Here is a 12,258-nt window from a genome sequence, read left to right as displayed (position 1 = left end):
CACATGCATTATAAGTGAGATCCGTTTTAACGGGGGATGATCAAGTGCACCCGTACCCGGCGAAAATTCAAAGTTGATTTTCTCGAAAACAAAGTCTCGCACGAAAAATTGTTATTCTATATTTTCGACTTATTTTTTCATGTAGAACCACCCCCATTTCGCTTGTACCGCCAGTTACCGAAGACCCTGTATAATGCATACATCAAATCAATAGATTTAATGAAGGGTTTTCCAAAATATAGTATTAGACTATTTTCATTACATTCAATTCCTGAAGGCTTCAGAATTTAACCAAGGTCCTCGAGGTCCTTCGAGGTCTAGCCTAGGTTCTTCTGGAGAAATGTTTCGCAATGCTAGAGTCGCGAGACTAGCTTTAATTACGAATGGAGCATTGCAGGGAGTACATGTAGTTTTGTCGGCTACGTCTTTCCGCTCTTATCGTGCTGCTTCCATAAACGTGAACCGTAAAGATACAAACGAGACTGAGCTCGTTCCGTAAAACCACCTCGTATCTGGAACGGTTTCTTTAATACCGTTTGCGATGCACCCCGTTTCATTAACGAATCTAAAACTGTCTCTTCCAGGAGGATGCGTCCTGGTTCACGAACGAATTCAGGATGCGTCGAGATTGCGTTAAGTAATGTCGGTTTATGATAAACTTCAATGGATCTTTCCATTTTTAATTAGAGCTGCTGCGGTTTGCAAATCCGTAACAGTTTTTAGATTTTTCATGTCGAGGTTCTCCTGGAAAGAATTTTTTGTCGAATGTTTATCATATATTTTTAATTTGTTTACGATGCAATTTTAAGCAAGATTTTCCTGGAAATTAACACTCCACCAGTCTAAATAATATATTTCTGATATTTGATAAAAAGTTTTAAATTTAAAATACTTGATATTTAACAAAAATGTGTCATATTATGTAACTTATATGTAGAAGTCAAATTGATATTTCACAATTTAGATTAAATCTTTCTTAACTTTTTTTTATGTTTAAGAATCACAGACGTTTTGCTTAATCTCATTCTACCAAACATGAACAATATTTCCCCTATCGCGTCTTTTCTGGTTTATTTTCAACAAATCTTTAACCATCTTCTATTTCGCTTTCTGTTCTAGGTCAAACACAATTACGGCTACATTTAAACCGGAAAGTGGCTGAGGTAAGTACCTTTGGGCTTACGCATCTTATTATTAACACACGCCATGTCGATCACCAGTGGCCGACAGTATATTTTTTGTTTAAACTATTGACTGACGATGTTCTCAAAATTTCACGTTATAGTATACAGATTGTGATAAGATATATACAAAGAATAACCTTACGTATTTCTCTGGCGTGAATAGAAAGGAAAACAAACCAGGCTCGGCGCATAATCTATTACACGTCACGCAGAATTTATTCGAAAAAACTATTACTACAAAATTGACACCTCTTATCGCTGAACGTGACATGCGACGAGTAACATAGCTTTAATCGCTGACGAACTGTGATTTCTAATCTATCGTTAGCTGCCTCTTATATCTCGACTGTTCTTAAACGACGTAATAATAATAAATTTAAATCCGAGGAATGGAAAGTTGGTAGATGCATCGATCAGTGAGGGATAATGGATGTTAACATTTTTCTTGCGTGGAAATTGAGTTGTCCGGTGCATCAGCTAACTTTCTATTTCCTAGATTACATCTGTATGTCAAGAACAAAACAGGGATAACTATATTTTCTGGGGAATAGTTTTGTTACAAAGGTTGCAATAAACATCCACTTAAACATACTGTTACAAGTACATCCTACAATATACTTGGTCAACATTTTACTAAAATTAAAAAAAATCATGGAAAATATTAAAAGAAACAATAATGCTGTCATGAAAATGTCACTCTCATGAAACATTGAAGACTCAGCTCAGCAGGATCTCGGCGAGACACTAATTATTTGGGTAGTTTACCTAAAGCTGTTTGCACAAAATGGTGAAAAAGTTTCTCACAAAATCAGCCGCATCCCTCGAAGGCGCCGAGTAGAGTTGGAGGGCTAATCCAAAAGGAAAGAAAAGCTTTCGAGGCCCGCAGAACGAAATAATCGTTTGACGCTGAAAAGCAAACATTCGAAGGTGTTCGTTATCCACAGGGACCGTTTGTTTGGCCGGTTTGTCTTTCGGGGTCTCTAAAATCCACATAATTACTGCGAGAATCGTTCTCAGCCACTGGCTAGCGCCACTCGAAACGAGTGAGATCCCACGCGTGTTTGACTCACGCCCTTCACGGGATTCGTTTGCTTAGGTGGATGCCGATCTTTTGTTTCTGTATCTTGTTGCGTGGACAAGGATACTCGTAGCGATCGCGGAGGGTTTTATCCTTCGAGAACCAGCCGGATCACGGCTACTTGGACCGTAGCTTTGAACTTGGACAGCTACGCGTCAGGTACGTAACCTGCTGGTTCTTCGAACGAGATTGAAACCCTTTCGGAGTATTCTCCGTCGAGTATTCAAACGTGAGAACGATAAATACCCGACGCTGAATATCCTTCGTTATCTTGAAGTGGTAGTCCTGCTTCTAGCGTGGATAGTTGTCTAATAGATTGAGTTACAGTACCTACGTTTCCATTTTACAATATTATTTTTATTGTTTGTAATATAATTAGGTATAATCTTGATTTTTATTCTAAAATAATTGACCGGGATCTGACGCGTCTGGGAAAATATTTGAGCTCCATGCTGTATAATTTAATAAACATTTACTTCTTAACAATTTGCTAGACTCTCGTTCCATTTTGGAAGCTGCGAGCAAAACGTTACAGGAATCGCCGTCGAGTGTCAATCAACCACGAGCAAATCCGAAAATTGATTACGCGCTACCTTCGCCCACGCTTAAGAAAATAACATTCTTCGACTTTCTCGAGCGGGGGTGGGCATAAATATTATTGAAACACACAGCACGGAGTGACGTTCCACAGATCACTGGCGGTTCCCCATACCCTCTTTCTTTCTTCTCTCCTCGCGTTTACCACGAATCAGACGGATTCGTAGGTGGCGATGACGCACGTCATCGATGCGTAAGAGCACTTGGCGTGACGTTCAAGTGCAATATAATCTACGACGTGGCTACGTTTCCGTGAGTGGTTGTTGGCCCGCGTAAGTGTAATCCACGATCGAGCCCTGGGAAGTGTCAGATAAAGGGGAACGTCATCGAGGGTCGTTAACACGTCTCCGTCATAAAATCGTCACCCGTGTCGTCTCCTTCAAACGAGGGTAGGGGTTGATCGACGCCTGGGAGGTCGACGATCGCGACATTTCACGGTCAGCGCTGATCAAATATCCTTTGGCGATATATCGCGACGATTTATTTTGGTGATTCGACGGCAGCCTTCGACGAAAGAGTAAGTACTTCTCTCCTTAATCGACCTTCATACCCACGCGATACTGTCTGAGTATTAAGACGATGGCTCGGGGTCTTGGAAGATTATCCCTTTGGCTGCGAAGAGCGTATATATACACCCTGGAGAAATTGGCTCAGAGAAATGTTTATATTCGTTAAATCAATATTTTAAAAAATATCAGCTGATAGGGAATGATGAGATGAAACTTTGTTATATTTACAATTTATTCATAGGATGGCTAGTTTCGAGAATAAAAATTGAAAAGTTAGAAGATCGTTGCGAAAATTGAATTTCAGAAAAATGATCTTAGTTTTCAATTTTTATCTCGGGAACTAGATGTTGTATGAATAAACTGTACACATAAAAAAGTTTCATCTCCTTGTCACCTACATGCTGATACTTTTTTTTTTAAATTCGATTGTTCGACTGTTGTTTTTTTTTTCTTTAAGACAACAGCAACAGGATCAGACCTCTACGAGATCTCATGAAAAACGTCTTTTACGTTCTTAATTTTTATTTTTGAAACTGGACTTCCTATGAATAAACTGTAAATATAAGAAAGTTTCGTCTTATCATCCTCTATAAGCTGATGTTTTTCTAAAGTCATAAATATTGTAGAAAAATCAAAGATTTAAGTTTAAAGTGTCATAGTTCTCTCAGTTTTCTTTTAATACTTAGTTTCTTTTGTGACCACGAAGGTGGATGCAATTACGTTAACTTTCTGCTTGGCATGACGTGGAGCATCGTACGCAACTCAGAAACAAATTGAGCAGATCATTTGTAAAAACAGAATCTCGTACATATTAGGTCCTCCTACATGTTTCTGCTATTTATCCTGCAGCTATTCAAGTTAATACATAAATTATACCTTAAAATGCTACGAAAAAATGTAATCGTCCCTTTTTTCTACAATAATTTCTCACCTTTCTGGAAAAGTCACTATACCATCGCTATAAACTTCCTGTACCTTTGTATCAAATATAAACACAATCTGCGACTGTCAAGCTTTGGTAAATAGACCTACAAAATTTCAAAAGTTTATGTCAGGTATTACTGCTAAAAAAAAAAAAAAATACATGAAAACTCCCTCTGAACTTGTCAAAAAAAAAACCCCTTAAGATCTACAGGATATCGTCCAGCACTAGTCAAACCCCATAAAATTTTATTAAATGGCGCGACAGCTCCGGTGGAACTAATATATTAGGTTTGTCGCAATCCTGGACTAGGGCACAACCGTAAACTCTCGATTGGCGTCAAAGTGGGTCGTTAATTGGGTCGTTTACATAAGTGTGCCGGGTCGTTTACGTTAGCAATGTCAGCGTAAATGGACAATACGACGAAACGAACCGCCAGTAGCCGCGAGTTAGAACAAGAACCCGTAGGAAGGAGTCGATCGTGGACTTGGCGTCACGTTACGAGGGCTTTATGGTTCGCGGTGTCACGTGTGACAGGAACGACACCGGTCGCAGAAACGATTCTTATTATTAGCCGACGTCCCCTCGTCTCGCGCATTGATTTACTTCGACTGTCACTGCTCGATAAGCTGCTCGTAATGCATTGCAGTCGGCCCGGTGCACGGATGCAAATATATCCTGCGACACGTGACGTATACGGTTTAACCGGGTTCTCCCTAGCAGTGATCCGTATTAATGTTCGTCACTTAACAAGATCTCGAGTTTCCGAGGTAGTTCCGCAGTGATATATCGCGTTTGGCGTATTACGACACCATACGCGCAAAAGAATTCGCCACGGTCTTGATCCTTCCTGATGGAGATCAAGTTTGATCGCTAAAATCGCTATTTTATTTCCTTAACGGATGTCGATAGTTTAGGTTTGATTCGCTACTAGGTTGTCGCTCTACCTGTTGGATAGATTAAAAATATCACACTAACGTGACGTGAAAAGATGTGATTGTTTTTTTGAGTAGAAGTAACATTGACGTTGTAGAATATTTTTCCTTAATAATAATTGTATTGGATTGTTTTGTGATTATTGTTGTACTTTATTCGATTGTTCTTAGGAGATTAGTCCTAAAGCTTTGTGTACCCTAAATTATTTATTTTTATTATCGTTCATTCACTGAATTAATTATTGAACTTTAATTACACTTGTACGAGGCTGAATGAATGGATAAATAAATACTAATGTTGTTCCAAGGACGAGGAGGTAATTAAGGAGCGTTGCTCTGTTTTGACAAGAAGGAGAACGCCAGAAGCTATTAATCATTTTTCATAAAAATAAAATTTCTCCAAACAGTACAAAAAAAAACCATGTTACCGGAAGATACCACATGATGGAGAATTATAAAATATGATTTTCACGTAAAAACAACATAAAACATATTACAGTGTAAACATACATCTAAAGTTCACAAAAGAATTAATAAATCTTGTTTACCCTCCACAATCTTACATATTATCTATCACTGTTCGTTCTTCGAAAATTAATTCAATTAATTCCGACCAGTACGACACCCATGTCTAAATTTAATACGACCGCAAATGATTAAATCAAATTCCTCTTTAAACGGACCACCTTGTATAAACAGCAATCATATTTTTACAATCGATTCAGTTTTACTTTATCCACGACGAGCGTGTAGGTCTTTTCAGGACCTCGTAACGTTTCAATCGAGTCCAATTCACCCGACGTCGATCCGCGTAAACGTTCTTCATTTGCGCGCCGTTTGGCTAGGTCTTGACATTTTAAGGTGGCGCCGTCTGACAAGTATGACAGCGTCGGTGCGGCAATGCACACACCGCGTCGTTGCTTAATTGCCGTTTAGTAACACTCGCGGAAAGTTCACGTCGTTATCTAAAACTGAAAACGCACAATCGATTCGCGTTACCGGCATCACCGACGCCAGCCACCGCCGAAAATGACGAATAAAACCGCAAACTTTCTCCCCGTACTGGTTTCACCGCATCGACGATTTTCCGTCAGCACCCGAAGATTGCCTTATCAATTTAATTAACGTTTCGCGTCGCGGCTTATATCAAAACCCCGCGGAATGTTAATTACAAAGTGTCCCGGGAACAGCGAAAAAAACCTGTCGATTTGCTGGTTTAACGCGATTACAAGCCGTTAATCGTATTAGAGGTGCACTTTCGTTCCGATCGCGTTCGAATCAGATATTACAAAGATTTTATAATGGAACTATTCACGCTGTTCGGGCCGTAAGTATTCTGTTACGTTTCGATATCGCAACCGTAGGTGGTTATGGTGTTTTAATCACGTAATTCCAACACCTGGATCGAAATCGGTACTTGCGTTTCATTTAACAAACGGAATCATTTCCAAGGGTTGCAACGAGGAGACGATACATCACTGTACAAAAAGAGTGTATTGTTTTCGCAACTCGAAAGCATTATTTGCTATAAAAAAATTTCTTTTAATGATTCTTCTTGTAATGGTTCTTTTTTATTGGAATTGACCAAACAAATGAACGAATAAGCTTAAGCAACATTCGTCAACAATGTTGCAGTGGCGTAAGTCACTATCTTGAAAAATATTAACTTGTACGCATAAATATGATCCATCCAATTTCATTGAAAGGAAAGATTGATCTCAGCAAACAATCAATTGAAATAAATTAACTACATAAAAAGTAAAATAAATAAATGAATTCGGAAAATAACTCGCACCATAGCTTTCACCCCTTCGTACATTGAAATAGTATAATACCTATTCGAATCATTTATTCCGCGTCAGTGTATGATATACTATCCTACAGGATACACTGCATGAATCTAAAATTTGCAACTTTGTCGTCGTGGTTATTTCTCTAAACGCGCTACCGCACTTACCGATGCGGTTTTGATACGCGGGTTGCAATAACTTTTCATTTGTACGACGCGAAATCGTAGACCGATTGTAAATGAAAAAATTGTGTAGGAATGGTCTGCGACAGATCTCGTACGATGTGTATGTAGAGCGAGGGCATTTTAAAGGAGCGGCTCTTTTACATCGAGTATAACGCATTCATCATCCCTCTGTTCGCTTTAATCCTGTTTAATAGCATCCGTGTCATGAAACTGGATCACCGGCCAATATTTATGAGAATTTTTTCCTGGTTTTAGGTTAATCCTCCACACGCGTACCGGTCACTGTCCTACGTATCGCATTCCCCGCGTTTCGAATACGCATTCGTAAATAAAAACGAGAGTGTAGTTTATCAACATGTGCGTGGGACACATAAATCTCCCAACGGGAAAAGGTATCTCTTTTCATATTGATCGCTAACTTTAATTGTCGCGATTTGCAAAGAAACATCGCGCACCATCGAAGCTCCGTACGGTTATTCAAATTTTATATCTCACTCGATATAGTCGAGTATCACCGGAATTCTATTGTATTTGGATAACGCAATAGTTTACTAATAATAATTGCAACCGTACTAATTCAACGAACTCGCGTAAATCATTTCAGCGATGCAAGAAATATGCGTCAGAGATTTTTTTGCGATGTTTGGAATACTTGTCACTATTTTGTTACCAATAGATGCTATCGCGCGTGCGTATTCGTAGTAAGCGATTATAACGATCGCAATTAATTCTTATCTTAATTAACGTGAGTCCCCCTCGCGCAATTATTCACTGAAACATTCTCGTTTTTGAGTTATAGAACTGGTTCTGGCGATAGTGTCTCGCTCGTCGTAATTGCGAATAATAATAAAACTCGACTTATTATGTTAAAGGCAGTTTTCCTGTAACCTGATCGGTCGGTAGGCACATAATGACGCCGATAATCTATTTAAAACTGCGGGATAATATTCGCGATATTATTGTATGAATCGTTTGATAGTGATCTAAGTGGAACACCCGTGATTAGATCGATCACGTCAATTTAGTTATTGTAATATTGTAGCTGATAAAAAAAAAAAACAAATTCAGACATGTGTAATATGTGAACCTTCGAATGATTTTGTGAGGATTTATTATTATCAAATCAAAGAGACTTGTACTTGAAATATCGCTGTCGCTTTTAATGATACAAAGATATGTATATCTCAAGGGGAAAATGTTTGGTTTGGAGTGGGGCATACTAGAATAGAATAAAAAATGATCTCAATCGGTCTTTTCTTAAATAGAATGGGGTATTTTCGTTATTGCAATATCGTAGCTGATAAAAGGAAAAATTCAAACCTGTACTAAAAATGAATTCCCAATACAATCCCTAATAAAAGCTAGCAGTTAATACAACATAAAGCTGCCATCGTGAAAGAAACAAAGAATCATTCATTCATTAAATCCCCCTCCACACGTTACGTATTACCTTTAAAACGATACTAGGAGAGACGTCCTCCCATCCATTCTCTTACACGACTCACTACATTCTACTTCTGTCTCCCATGTAGTATTGGCACGCCAAATAAATATAAACTGTCGATGTTCCAGTTCATTAAACGTGCTCCAGTTAGCGATTCTTAAAGCGGTACCGGCCGATGGAACGAAATATTTGGGGAACGAGACCGTCGTGTCAGGCACGGTCTGAAGGGACGCAAAAAAAAAAAAAAAAAATAAAAAATGAAAAGAGAGAGAGAGAACCGCGATACAGGAGCAAACGACGAAGTGCACGCTTAATGCACACGCGGCCCGTTCTCGGAACGTAAGGCGTTCCCCGTGTACCGACGCGATTTATCAAGTTGTAAAACGGCCAATGGATGTTAGCTGTCAGGTCGGCCAGCCAACGATTTGTCATCCAGTCGCGGCAGCTGACTCCCGCTACGCGAGAGGGTTCCGCTAACTTTGTTAGGATTCCGCGGCAGCCGGTGCTGATCGCATCCTGACGTGGCTTTTATGCGACTGTCAGATCGATACGGGCGCGAACGAGCGATAAATTTGACAGTTAAAAAGAAGAAAGAAAAAAAAACTCGCGCCTTAAGTGTTACTTAAACACAGACAATAAGTCTTCGAGAACAAATGGAGGCGAAACCGCATCGGTTATTGAGTACGCCGAAGAGGAGTGTCAAGGTCTCCGGGGGGCTCTTCGTCAAGTGCATTCTTCGAGGAGCACTCGTATTAGACTAAGAGCCGGTGGCGATTTTGCTCACGTCATTTTCAAATGAAAATAACACTTCTTTTTTATGAAAGTATAATAACTACACTGCGGAATTTTTTAATTTATGACGTAAACACAAAGATGTACATAATGTGCGTTGAATATAATCTATTAATTGATATAATAATTTAATATTTTGTTTTGCACGAACTTTGTGGGAGTTGTGTTTCCAACTTGTTCTCATTATGGATGATAAATCTTAATCCTTTTTATGGCATTGTCTCACTTCTTATTAAAAATGACGTTTTATGTTGACTCTTCTCACGTCGTTACTTTGCGTGTCAATATTTCATTTAATTCTGAAAATCCTTCAATTCAATATATTTTTACAAGTAAATTATCATGTTAACTGCCATTATATTTGAATACTCCATTATTAAAAATTTATTTTCAAAATAAATATTCTGAAATATTTAATCTTAAAGAAATTTTCCAAGTATATATCTAATTCTTCAAACATCCCTGCATGTCGTAAACATTCTAATAAACTTTAAGGTTCTTCTTTCTTTTTGTCCGAAGAAAATATCTTCAGCTGATAGGGCGTTTAACAGTCATTTGAAGAAATATATACACAAGTACCAATAAAACACTGTCTAGCTCGAGTTATACAGGTACGGTCTTACAACAATGAGAAATTAGGAGCAGCAGGTACAGTATGTATGTATGTGGTCGTACTCGCGCGTTTCCATGCATATTAAGCAACAGGTCCCGAGGGGCTCGTAACTATTCCACGTACAAGAGTAAATCCGACGTGTGCGCTACTGCGAGAACCCGTGTCCGCATAAACATACGTAATATACATGTAATATTTCTTAATGCACCCCGCTATCTCCTCTATCTTCGGGGTGGTACTTACAACTCTATCTTTGCCGAAGATCTGGAAATAACACCACGAAGACCACTCTCTTCTTAATCTTCTTAATCGAATAATTTAATGTTTCTCAAATTTCACCTTCCCACGGAGCCTCTCAATAAAAGAGACCTTTGGGAAGACCTCCTGCAGTAAAATCAAATTCTTATTTATGGTAAATGAACAGTAAAACTGTTCCTTAAGTCTGTACTTACGTTTCAACAATTTTCATTCCAGTAAAGTGGGTTTATATCTTTTATCTTGAACGTTGTTTTTATGTATAATTAATACGAATGATAATTAGTGAACTTACGCGAGTCCTTATGGAATTTATTCAAAATTGTATATTAATCTTTTTTAATTCTATTAGGCAGGGTTAAAGAAATTATTATTATTTGACTTCCTCGGGTAGAGCTATTTTATTATGTGAAGAAAACGACTGTTATCACACAGATGCCGAAAGAAAAGTGATAAATGTTTTAAATACAAAATCTTGTTGACGAAATTTTACCTACAAACCCGAGTGTAATAAATTGAGTGATGCTGTTTTTCAGGAGTTAATTATTTCATTTTTACATCGAATTTATTATTCTTCAATATTTCTCAATAATCTTCTTTTTACGTAATTCTCTTCTTTTCTGAGTCTTTTCTGAGTCTTTTTCAGTCCAGGCAAACTTTATTAGTGATTTTACACAGAGTCTAATCAGACATTTCCCGATAGCGTCGTCGATCGCAGACGACATCGCCATCATCGGATCGTTTCCAATTACCAAACCAAATCGAGGAGAGAATGAGTCGGTGTTTAAACCTCCGAAAGTTTGTTCGCACCTTTTTCGACGAGTATCGACCGGAATTAAGGCGGTGGAAAGATTGCCGGCTTCCCGAACGAAACCTCTCGTGTTTCAGACTCGTTGGTATGCCGTCGACGTGGCTTCTTGTAAATTTGCAGTCTCTTTACTGCGTAATGACGTTACACCGTTACAGCTTCCTCGTGTTTTCACTCTGTTTATGCATTATGCAAGCAGGGGAAGGGCCGCGAAGGTGAGAGGGCCGTGAAAACGCGGCAGGGATAATGAGAGGGCGGTCGATGGTGCCGGTTTAATCATCACACGAAACACCTAACGGCTGAGAGTCGCTACGTCGTTGACCACGATGATTGTCCTTTCTTGGCTCTGACTGCCAAACGAACGTTAGTTTATATTCTACACGCGGCGAACGACATAAACTTCTCCACTTCTATTATTTTCATCGAGAATCTGTATAACAAACTTCGGTGTTAATCGCTGTTTATTATGCGCGACACGTTCCGACCATAAGGGATTATGGGGTAAATCTACGGGTAAACAGAAATCATTTTGCGTGGAAAATTACGTGTTGGATTAATTGAAAAGGCTGGAATGATAAATTCTGTTAAAGTAGATAGTATCTATTAGGTATTTACATAATTTGAACTATGAGACACCTCGTATTTGGCAGTGAATGGGTTAATGAATATTCTTTAGGTGAAGATATATTCAATTAAAAAGTTGTCTACAGTTTATGTAAAATAGTATTTTCATCCGTGGAGTAGCTACACACTGCTACACTGCTACGACCATGTTGAGTAATATACGCAAACTATATTAGGTTGTCCCAAAAGTTTCTTCCATTTCCTTAAATAGTAATACATACGCAACATTTTATGTATAATGTCACATTATTGAATTGCGTACAATTCATTTTGCTCCATTACAGTTACGACATCTAAGAAATCTAACGATTAACATCTAAGAAATTAGGTTGTCTAATTCTATAACACTGCCACACAAAATAACTGAATGCAAGTCACGGAAGAAACTTTTGGGACAGCCTAATAGAATACGACGAAATACGACAGTTTTCCTCAATTCCGATCGATTCCGTTCCCTGGAACACTAGAACAAACATGTTTATATCTTTCCAATGATGCGAATTTTGTCTAAAACCTTTGCTA

At 38.5% G+C, this 12,258-nt stretch overlaps 1 protein-coding gene across 1 annotated transcript in view; it reads left to right on the top strand.

Annotated features, from left to right (window-relative positions):
* Positions 1 to 12,258, top strand: part of LOC128890285 (uncharacterized) — a 124,543-nt gene that overhangs the window by 63,840 nt on the left and 48,445 nt on the right. Inside the window, exon 2 of the mRNA XM_054148631.1 lies at positions 1,120 to 1,163. The gene's annotated coding sequence lies outside the window, so the exon portion shown is untranslated. The remainder of the gene's footprint in view (positions 1 to 1,119; positions 1,164 to 12,258) is intronic.

The sequence above is a fragment of the Hylaeus anthracinus genome, unplaced genomic scaffold, assembly GCF_026225885.1.
Source record: "Hylaeus anthracinus isolate JK02 unplaced genomic scaffold, UHH_iyHylAnth1.0_haploid 12000, whole genome shotgun sequence".
Taxonomy (NCBI): domain Eukaryota; kingdom Metazoa; phylum Arthropoda; class Insecta; order Hymenoptera; family Colletidae; genus Hylaeus; species Hylaeus anthracinus.
Note: the sequence above shows the minus strand (reverse complement) of the source record. Positions and strands in the feature narration are given on the sequence as shown.